The sequence below is a fragment of the Leptinotarsa decemlineata genome, unplaced genomic scaffold (genome assembly GCF_025532065.1).
Source record: "Leptinotarsa decemlineata unplaced genomic scaffold, Ldec_3_MD MMD2_tig00000505_RagTag_RagTag, whole genome shotgun sequence".
NCBI lineage: Eukaryota > Metazoa > Arthropoda > Insecta > Coleoptera > Chrysomelidae > Leptinotarsa > Leptinotarsa decemlineata.
In genome coordinates this window covers 10,079,728-10,086,487 of record NW_027412549.1, presented here as the reverse complement: position 1 = coordinate 10,086,487, position 6,760 = coordinate 10,079,728, and the positions used below count along the sequence as shown (strand labels likewise).

Genomic DNA, 6,760 nt, shown 5'->3' with positions numbered 1-6,760 from the left:
GGAACTTTCAGAAAAAAGGTTACATTCTATTAGTGAAAAGCTGAATGATGATAATCGAATATGTGATTATGAGAGGGTTTTAATAGAATGGGAACGAGAAGGTATCATCGAGGAAGTTCCGGAAGTCGAGTGGTATCTTGTTTCTCACTATTTACCCCGTCATCCAGTATTTAAAGAGGGAAATACCACCACGAAGGTACGACCGGTGTTTGATGCTTCGGCGAAAGATAAAATGGGTCACTCTTTAAATCAGTGTCTCGAGACAGGTCCCAATTTGATTGAATTGATTCCATCCATTTTGAAACAGTTCAGAGTAGGTTCTATTGGTGTATCGGCTGATATTAGGAGGGCATTCTTGCAGATAAGTTCAACACCGGAAGATAGAAATCATTTCAGATTTTTATGGTGGAAGGATCATTCAAGGAAAGAAATAAAAATTTATGGGCATACTAGGGTCGTATTTGGAGTTTCTTGTAGTCCATTTTTATTAGCAGCAACAATTGGTTATCCATTTGGAGAACGTTCATGACTACTTGGTAAACACAGCGAAAAAGATGAGATCTTCTTTCTATGTCGATAATTGCGTTACTAGTGTAGAAAATGAAGCTGAGCTGAAAATTTCCATCGATCAAGCTAGGGAAATAATGTCTCCAGCCAAGTTTGATTTGCGGGGATGGCTACATTCATTTGATGAAACGCATCCAGATATTTCATGCTCAGATAATGTTTCTTCTGGATTAGGATTGTCATGGAATTTTAAAAATGATATTTTTTTCTGTGATATCTAGGCTTTGACCAATATATCAAATAATCCAATAACAAAAAGAGGTTTGTTGTCAGTGGCTCAAAGAATATTTGATCCAATTGGATGTACATGTCCAGTAACTTTGTTGCCGAAATTACTTCTTTGAGAATCATGGAAGTTGAAATTAAGTTGGGATAAAGATTTGCCAGAAAATATAGTTCATCAATTTCAATCATGGCTCAGACAAATTTCTTGGCTTGGTTTTTGTATTATACCTAGGACGCTTACTCCCTTTTCTTTAAATTCATCCAGTAACACAATACACGTGTTTTGCGACGCTTGTAAACTTGCCTATGCCACATGTATATTCATCAGAGCTGAATTAGAGGGTCAGGTTCAGGTACAAATGTTACAAGCCAAATCTAGGATTGCGCCTATCAAGGAAATGATTAGTGTCATTTCTTAGGTCTTAGGTCTTAGGATCTCGAATATGTCAATCAATAAGAAATGTTAAGTTTTTCAATTCGATGGAAACGTTCTTCTGGTCTGATTCCATGGTAACGCTCAGTTGGATCAAAACAAGAGGGAACTGGAAAACATTTGTAGATAATCGGGTAAAGGAAATTCAATTCATTAGTAGCCCCGATGAATGGTTTCATGTACCTGGAAATATGAATCCAGCGGATTTGCCCTCAAGAGGATGCAAAGCCAACCATTTAGCTGCAAGTAAATGGTGGGAGGGACCTGAATGGCTTCGAAGAAGTAGAGACTTGTGGTCAGATACTGTGATTATTCATTGTGATAGGATCGAAGAAGGTAGACAAATAACAGTGACGACTTCAGAAACTTCTAGAGAAAAATTTAGTAGAATGTTTCATAATTTTTCAAAATATAGTAAGATATTTAGATTGATTGCCTGGATATTAAGATTCAGAGTTAATTCATCAAGTAAAGGTCGATTGAGTGGTGAGTTAACGTATTCCGAAATTGATAAAGCTGAAATTACTCTTATCAGGTTAATACAAAAAGAAAATTTAGAGAAATTCAAAAATAATGAGAAGAACTTACCAGTTTTTGAAGATGAACATAGATTATGGCGGGTAAAAACTAGATTATTTTTTATAGAAGATAAAGAATATTTTAAATATCCTATTTTGTTGCCATATGATGACACAATTGTACATAGGTTGATATTTTTTCAACATGTTTTGTCGTGTCATGCAGGCGTAATCACTCTCTTTGGGATATTACGGAAAGGTTCTGGATAATAAAGTCAAGACAAACTATCAAACAAGTTTTATCTGAATGTATGGTTTGCAAACGAAATAGTCAGAAAACTTTTGAAACTCCTTTAGCACCACTCCCTAGTGATCGTATGGCAAATGTGGCACCTTTTGAAATAACGGGGGTCGATTATGCTGGGTCTTTGTTTCTGAAAGGTTCAGGTGAAGCATGGCTGGTCTTATTTACTTGTGCTGTATATAGAGCGGTTCACTTTCAACTGATCACGTCGATTCCACGGGGGTATTTATTCTTGCATTTCGAAGGTTTATTGCTCGAAGAGGCAGAATCTCAACAGTATATTCAGATGATGGCACATCATTTGTTCGATGTAATAATCTTATAAAAAATATTGATTGGGATGAAATTTCTAAATTTTCCTCGGTAAGGAAAATTAAATGGGTTTTCAATCCACCCACAGCCGCCTGGTGGGGTGGATGGTGGGAGCGGATTGTGAGGATGGTGAAGGGCCTCATGAGATGAAATTTAGGTGAAACGGTCGTCAATTACGAAGAACTATTATCTCTTTTTTGTGATTGTGAATCCACAATCAATGCAAGACCGCTAACTTATATTTCAGATGATGAGGAACTGAGAGCTCTTACTCCATCATGTTTTTTCTAGGACTTCCGAGCAATGACATACCTGATTCATATACAATCGATAAAAAATATTTGATAAAAATATAAATCTGTAGTTTTGTCTCAATCGTTGAGACTTAGTGAATTCAGGTTCGCGAGAATAGCCATCTTTTCAAGTGGGTGATGTTGTATTGCTAGAAGCAGATAATAAAAAGAGGGTGGATTGGCCATGAGCAAGAATTTTGGAGATTTTCCCAGGCAGAGACAATATAAAAAAAGTAGCACGAATAAAAGTGAATAAAGGCGAAGTAATTCGTCCACTACAAAGATTAATTTCCTTGGAACTATCTACAGATGAAAGCATTTAGTTATCCAAACGAAACGAAGAAATAGTATCAACGTCCGGGAAAAATGAAGATCAGACTACTGAAAGAAATACTGCAGGAGAAGAAAAGCAATCAGGAGAAAAAGAGAAAATGTTCAGAATAACGAATATATGGAGGAAGAGTGAATAGTCCAAAACGATTCGAATTCAATTTTTTTGTTTTGCAAACCAATTTGCAAAAGGTGGGAGAATGTTGGAAATGAAAATTGTTCGTCCTCTATACAGACTTTCATTGAAATGGTTGTCATGTGAATAAGTTGTTATGAGAGAGACTTTTCAGAATCGTCGTAATTAATTTTTGAATTGTCAAGTTATTATCAGAAAAATTTATAAATAGTATATTTTGCATTCGTATTATACCCAAGTTTTCCCCATTTTTTACAGATATCACCGGCGCCAAAGAAATATTGATGATTTTGAAGTAAAAATTGGTGAAAACACTATGCTATCTATTGCCAAGAATTATCTTCCAAACAGAATCTTTTGAAATTCCTCTTCGTCAATTCAAGATATGTTTTGAAAGGAAAACAGATGCGGCATGTTTATTATGCCCAAGTCGAATCGAGACTCAGATATGGCATTTGCCTATGGAGCAATGTATCAGGTGCGAAACATATTTTTATTACAAAAAGATGTATAGCGAAATTTTCGAACAGAGAGTCGTGTAAGCTATTTTCAAAACATTTCGTATTTTGAAGCTTCCATGTCTTTTCATTTTCTAAACGTGTGTCTGTGTTTTCGAAAATAAAAATCCTTTTACTAGAAATTTGGATATTCATGGTTAAGGAACAAAAAAATGCAACATTTTCATGTGAATTCAGAAGAAACAAAAATAGATTCATGTGCTCCTAATCATTTTGGCCTCGAAATATTTTTCAATCTCTCTGAAGAATTGAAATATATAAATAAATTGTCTTCATTCGAGCATGAGTTGAAAAACTTTTCAATTGAAAAATATTTTTATTGTTTATGTGATTTTAAAAAAATTCATACTCTGTGTTCACCTATGTTTGATTAGATTTCTATTTCATCTAAATGTACTGCTTTACCTACCAATTGAAAAATCCAATACATGTAAGCCATGTCGAAAAATGTAAATAAATATTGATTGATTTAATGATTCATTTTATATTTTCAATTGAAACTTCATCTGAGAATGAAGCGTTTTCGAAATACAGGATGATAAATTTCAAAATGATTTTTCTCCAAAATTTCTGAAATATTGTGATTTTTTCATACTCCGGATGTCATCTAATTGCAAAACCAATAAGTTTTTACTGATATCCGGTGGCTTTCAGTAGGGGTAGTCAAACCTCTCTAAATCCTTATTCTTGACCGTACTGATAACTAAGGAGAAATAGTATTTCACAACAATAGTACTCTATACAATAAGATGATATTCGAAATGTTACTGAAGATATTTGATAAACAAGAAATTCTATCAAAATAATTCTTCATTTCATCACCCTGCATTTCGAATGTATTTCATTTTCATGCAGAAGTTACACCAACAAAATATTCATTAACGAAAGGGTGAATCTCCTGTGTCAGTTCGGGAATCGTTACCACTTGTATAAAAATAATAATAGTTTTTTCACTCTCAGATTCTAGCGACTGGCATACGTTTTACATATGATCTATATTGAAGCTATTATTCCATTTAGGAAAAATTTTAGAATGTTATGAAATGAATTATGTTCAATTTACGTACTGATTAAATGAAGCCTCATAAGAGGCCTTCTCATAAGGAGTTGAATAGTTAGACTCACAAAATCGAATAGTGTTATTTTTTACGTCAGAAATCAACTGTGTTGAAGCTACTTCCTGTTTTTTTTTTGGTTGTGGTCTGCAGGTTCTATTGCCTGATGTTTCGTACATTATCGAAGAAGATGAGGAAACGGCGGACTGTCTGATGGTTCTCATTGGCTTCAATATCGACATAATTTGGTGTCTTTCCGAAACTCTTCCGATTCGGTCGGTAACATTCTCCACGTATGGCAGCTCTTTGGAGTGGCATCGGCATTCTCTTCCATGGGTCTCATTCAGCTTCGATATACTTATTTTCCTGTAAATGAAACATCGGGCCATAGAATGTACAAGAAACCAACGCACAGAAGAAGGGGTTAATTGAAACTTCAGTAGGAAGGCTCAAAGCAGCTGTCAACCTGAGAGTCTCCCTAAGAAACTGGTGTGTATAAGGAAGTTGATTCCATACGGGCAAAATGACCCAGGAAAAAAAATCACAGAATAGACTTGTGAATAGAAAGGATTTGCTGCCATATCTGAAGAACATTGCTGACCGGATCCGGAGAGTTTCTGAAAAAATAAGGTAGGATCGATATTCAGACCAACAAAAATCACGATAGAGAATCTAAGGTCAGCTGAGGACCCCAGAGGGATTTTAGCAACACCTGGCCTGACTGTATCCCTTATAGCTGTAGTCTTCATTGATACCACAAAGGGAATTATCGCCTATGGCATATCGATAAATTAGCAGTAGTAGAATATACACTCGTATAAGTTTCCCACGTTATCACTTTTGAAAAGGCTCAAGTTTTCGACAGAACTCTGAGTTACTAGCGAATACGGTGAAGCGAGACAAAAGACATTCAGAACTACAGAAATAATTCCAACTGCGAGAAAAAATAATTCATATTGATCAATATCAATAAAATATAACTACTTAAATAATCTCGTATCAGATCGTTCGATTCAATAGACACGAAGCCATATCCATTATCAAAATGAATTTCGACATCCAAATCAATTTAATAGGATATGCTTTGAGGATAATCAGAATACTTCGTATATTACCTTATTGCCTTTGATAATACCTACTTCCGTCGTAGATGAAACGTCAGCTATAAAAACATACAGACCACGGTCAAAATATTCAGAAAATAGCATTAACGCATAACACTCCTAGTTTCACGTGTGCCTTTTCTGAAATGAGTTGATGATTATTCATTTCTTCATCCTATTGATGATATGACTTTGAGTAATTACTTAGTTTCGTTTCATAAATAACAATATTTTATTTCTTTTTCAGGGTAGATTCAAGAAAGGATGTATCTATTTCAACATTCAGGGAATGACTTCATGTCCTAAGTAAACTAATAAATCGCAGCAAAATGACTTGCGAGTTTGATCGCGTGTACCTACTTCCTTCGTTTAATAATATCAACATGAATGTTTATCCATTACTTCCTGAACTGAACGTTTTTCAGTTAATAAAACTATAAATACTTCGAAGTTCTGCTTCAGATACTGACTATAATGCTTGCGTTTCTGAAGTCTTTTCACCCTACGACATCTAATGTTCTTCGAAATTCAGAAAACATGGTATTTATAACAGCATAATTCTTGACGTTCGCTATGTCTAGTCAGATTTATTCCAAGAAGTAAATATATTATGGAATCTGAAAATTTATGACAAGAAGTAATTAATGATCATACTCTCTGTCCAAGATAAGGTTGGCCAGTATGCGAAAAACAGAACCTATAGGAATGACGGAAAAGGTGTCCATTTCTGAGCTTATTCATGTTACATTTTGAAAATTCAAAAATTTTAATCAGCCCGCAGAAATTTGGTAAAAACGGAAATCCGTCATATTCAATTTTTCCCGGCGTATTCGAGGATATATTGAAAACAAATAAAAACTTCCCTATTGTTACTTTTTGAACAGTATAACAACGGGTTGAAAAAAAAATCAGCCATTATATATATATATATATATATATATATATATATATATATATATATATATC

At 34.4% G+C, this 6,760-nt stretch overlaps 1 long non-coding RNA gene across 1 annotated transcript; it reads left to right on the top strand.

Moving 5' to 3' along the window:
* The first annotated feature begins 1,923 nt into the window (after nucleotides 1-1,923).
* Nucleotides 1,924-6,127, top strand: LOC141481769 (uncharacterized). The gene is made up of 2 exons (XR_012465163.1): nucleotides 1,924-3,596; nucleotides 6,042-6,127. It is a non-coding gene; the product is annotated as an uncharacterized lncRNA (long non-coding RNA).
* The last annotated feature ends 633 nt before the right edge of the window (nucleotides 6,128-6,760 follow it).